Here is a 4981-nt window from a genome sequence, read left to right on the forward strand (position 1 = left end):
TTCATCTGTCTAATTGCTCTGGCCAGTGTTTCAAGAGCTATGTTAAACAGAAGTCATGAAAGAGGGCATCCCTGTCTTGTTCCAGGTTTTAGAGGGAATGCCTTCAATTTTTCTCCATTTAGAATGATGTTGGCCTGGGGCTTAGCATAGATAGCCTTTATGATGTTGAGGTATGTTCCTGTCATCCCTAATTTTTCTAGTGTTTTGAACATGAAGGGGTGCTGTATTTTGTCAAATGCTTTTTCTGCATCTACTGATATGATTATATGGTTCTTATCTTTATGTCTATTGGTGTGATGAATTACATTTATTGTTTTCCATATATTGAACCAACCTTGCATCCCTGGGATGAATCCCACTTGATTGTGGTGCATGATCTTTTTGATATGTTTTTGTATTCTATTTGCCAGAATTTTAATGAGAATTTTTGTATCTATGTTCATTAGAGATATTGGTCTGAAGTTTTCTTTTTTTTGATGTGTGTTTGCCAGGTTTTGAAATCAGGGTGATATTGCCCTCATAGAATGAGTTTGGATGTGCTCCCTCTTTTTCTATTACCTGAAATAAACTTAAGAATGTCATCAGTTCTTTCTTAAATGTCTATAGAACTTAGCTGTGTATTCATCTGGTCCTGGGATTTTCTTGGTTGGTAGGCTTCTGATGGCGTTTTCTATTTCATCACTCGAAATTGATTTGTTTGAATTATGTAAATTATCCTGATTCAATTTGGACAAATCATATGACACTAGAAATTTGTTGATGCCTTTGATATTTTCTATTTTATTGGAGTACAAGTTTTCAAAATAACTTCTAGTTATCTTCTGTATTTCTGTAGTGTCTGTTGTGATATTTCCTTTTTAATCATGTATGTTAGTAATTTGAATTTTCTCTTTCCTTTTCTTTATTAGCATGGCTAAGGGTCTGTCAATTTTATTTATTTTTTCAAAGAACCAACTTTTTGTTTTGTCAATTTTTAAAATTATTTCTTTTGTTTCAACTTCATTGATTTTAGCTCTGATTATAATTTTTTCCTGTCTCCCACTGTTTTGGGTGTTGATTTATTATTCTTTTTCTAGGGCTTTGAGATGTAATGTTAGGTCATTTATTTGTTGATCTTTTCTTCTTTTAAAGAATGAACTCCATGCAATGAACTTTCCTCTTAGAACTGACTTCATAGTGTCCCAGAGATTTTGATATGTTGTATCTGTACTCTCATCCACCTCTATTTTTTTTAATCTCCTCCTTGCTGTTTTGTGAAACCCATTGTTCATTCAGTAGCATGTTATTTAGTCTCCAAGTGTTGAAGTAGCTTTTATTTATTATTTATCATCGATTTCTAATTTAATTCCATTATGATCTTATAGAATGCATGGTAGTATCTCTACTTTCTTATATTTTCGAAGAGTTGCTTTTTGGCATTATATATGTTCTATTTTAGAGAAGGATTCATGTGCCACTGAGAAGAAAGTGTATTTGCTCATTGAAGAAAAAAATATTCTCTATATATCAGTTAATTCTAAGTTATTGATTTTATTATTGAGTTCTATAGTTTCTTTGTTCAGCTTTTGTTTGGAAGATCTATCCAGTGGTGAAAAAGGTGTGTTAAAGTCACCCAAAATATTGTGTTGTGGTCTATTTAACTCTTGAACTTGAGTAGAGTTTGTTTGATGACCATAGATGCTCCATTGTTTATGGCATATATATTTACAATTGTTAAGTCTTGTTGGTGTTTATGGTTCCCTTGAGCAGTATGTAGTGTCCTTCTTTATCTCTTTGATTAACTTTAGCTTGAAATCTACTGTATTTGGTATGAAGATGGAAACCTCTGCTTGCTTCTGCAGTCCAAGTGAATAGTATGATTTTTCCCACCCCTTCACCTTCAGTCTGTGGATATCTTTTCCTATGAGATGAGTCTCTTGGAGGCAGCATATTGTTGGGTATTTTTTTTAATCCAGTCGGCTAGTCTATGTCTTTTTATTGGTGAGTTTAGGCCATTAACATTCAGGGTTATTATTGAGACATTGTTTGTATTCCCAGCCATTTTTGTCTATTTGGGGTATTTACCTTGACTTTGTTTCTCCTCGGATTAGTTTTTCCTTTAGTGTAATACCTCCTTCTGCTGATTTGCATCATTCTTTTTTCATTTCCTCTTCATGGAGTACTTTGCCGACCATGTTCTGTAGTATAGGCTTTCTGGTTGTAAATTCTTTTAACTTTTGTTTATCATGGGATATTTTTATTTCATCATCAAATCTAAAGCTTAATTTTGCTGGATATAAGATTCTTAATTGGCATCCATTTTCTTTCAGAGCTTGGTATATATTGTCCCACGATTTCCTGGCTTTGAGCGTCTGGTTTGAAAAATCTGCTGAGATATGAATTGGCCTCTCCCTATATGTGATCTCTTGTGGCCTTTAAAATTCTACCCTCATTCTGTATGTAAGGAATTTTTATTATAATGTGACTTGGTGTAGATCCATTGCAATTTTGTACATTTGGTGTCCTATAAGCCTCTTGTATTTCATTTTACAATTCATTATTCATGCTTGGGAAATTTTCTGATATTATCTCATTGAAGAGATTGTGCATTCCTTTGGCTTGAAACTCTGTGCCTTCCTCTATCCCAATAACTCTTAGATTTAGTCTTTTGATGCTGTCCCATAATTCTTGGATGTTCTGTTCATGGTTTCTTACTATCTTCACTGTGTGGTCAACTTTATTTTCCAGGTTGTATACTTTGTCTTCATTATCTGACATTCTTTCTTCCAAGTGATCTAGTCTGTTAGTCATGCTTTCTATTAAGTTTTTAATTTGGCTTATTGTATCCTTTATTTCAAGGATTTCTGTTTATTTTTTTTTTTCAGAGTCTCTATCTCTCTCTTGAAGTAATCTTTTGCTACTTGTGTTTGTTCTCTAATCTCATTGTTGGAGTGATTAGCTTTTGCCTGTATTTGCTCATTTAGGTTATTCTTTAATTCACAGATCACTTAATTATAAACCCTCTAAACTTCTCTGTCATTTCATCAACTTCGCTGTCCATGGGTTCTGTTATTGTAGTATCCTGTTTTATTTGGGGCACTTTCCTCCCTTGTTTTTTCATGTTGTCTATGTGTCTTCCTTTCTTGCAGTGCAGATCTAAGATATTACAGTTTCTACCATATATTTTTGTAGTATCCGTGCAGATTGTGTATCTCACTTTGATGTCAGGCTTCCAGACCTTGCTGGTGTCCCTCAGTGGATGCTACTGCAACTAATGGTGGTGGCGGCAATAGCTGAGTTAACTCGAGGTAATAGTGGAGGTGCCCCAAGATGGATGAGACTTCTTACAGAAATGGGGCTTAAAGGGTGAGACTTACCCTGTCTTTGGGATGTCTTCTCTGAGATGCAGCTGCTTCTAGGACCTGTCTGTTTTCAAAAGGTAGGGGCTACTGCTTGGGAAAGGCTATGGAAATGACTGCAGTATCCCAAGATGGAAGTGGTTTAGGCTTGGGCTTCCAGGGGACTGGGGGTGGCCAACTCAGACCTACCTTGGTCCTGAGTCCCATGTATGTTGGCATAAGCAGGTGTGGGCCAGGCCTTTGCTTTGGTGGTGGTCTGTTGGTCAGAAGAGGCGGTCCTGTGCTGAAGCCTGAGCTTCGGAGGGTGTCTGCCAGTGGCAGGATGGACCCGGGCCCACCCTAGGCCTGGGTCCCACGCAGGTCGGTGTGGGCAGATCTCAACATACAGCTTTTTATGAGTGAAAAGAATAATGCATATTTAATACACAGAGTTTAGTGTCAGTTCCTGAGAGTAAGAAATAGTGTTCAATTACAGTCCCACACCTCTAGGGGATTACTCTTCATTGGAATTATTATTATTTTTTCTCTTTCTCTTCACTCACTGCCCAAATCAGGTGGTGTGTTTTCTCATCTAACTACTATATAAAGGTCATCAGTTGTCTTCATATCTTTGGTAACTTCGGTTGCCATCCCAGCTGTGTATATATCCATACCCAATAGAACTATTGCTTAGACTCAGCATCTCTTTATTTTACATTCTAACCCTTACCAAATCAAAAAAGTCTGAGAGTTTTTTTTTTTTCTGTTATCCCTTTTCAATGAAGTCAAAGTTCATTATTGTTTACAATCAGTTCTTAAATTCAAGTTCAAATTTGCAGCGGTATCTCTTCCCATTTCCCCTAATCATCCTCACAGTCTCTGGATCATTTCATTTCATCAGTTTTTGTAAGTTTACTGATGTGCTCTGTCTTTACTTTATTCCTATCATGATTATACTCTGAAAGTCTCCAACATACGATTCAAATTCTATTTTGTCTATGAAATGTTTCTATTTCCCACAAATCAAAGTTAATTATTATTTGTGTCTGTATTTCTATTGTTTGAATTTCTGACACAGATTCCTCGAAAATTGTTTGCCTATCTTTCCCAGATCCAAAGTAGTAAACTTTTAGAAAATAGGGTTTAAATAGTTTTTCTTTATTTAATTTATGTTTTTAAAAACTAAAGAGTTGTTTGTGTACATATATTTTGTGTGGGTGTATATTTAATAAATAAATATTTACTGGTTGGGCAGAATTCTCTTTGAGGTGCAGAAAGTATCTGGCTATATCCTGTCTTTCTGAAATAATAAGTCTTAACTGAGACTTGCCATAAGACATTTCTGTGTATTAGAAACGATTTTCTTTCTTTAAGTAGTGCCCAGCCCTGGAGATATTTTCCAAATCTTCATTAATGATAAAGATCACCTGTCCTGAATTCTTTTCTCTTATGTTCTTCTAATCTGCTTTGTAAATCAATTTGATCAAATAATGAGGGTGATGCATTCTGGATTCTGATCTAAGGTGACATATCTGGCAGTATTTTTATAAAAGAAGTTCCAAGAAAACAGAAAATGTAATCATATATTTTTTTTCCAACCATTAGTTTTCGCATTTGAAAGAAGTAACTTAAGTTAATGAGGTTCAAATTGCTCCTACATTTTA

This window comes from Marmota marmota, unplaced genomic scaffold, assembly GCF_001458135.2.
Source record: "Marmota marmota marmota unplaced genomic scaffold, marMar, whole genome shotgun sequence".
In the NCBI taxonomy this organism is placed as follows: domain Eukaryota; kingdom Metazoa; phylum Chordata; class Mammalia; order Rodentia; family Sciuridae; genus Marmota; species Marmota marmota.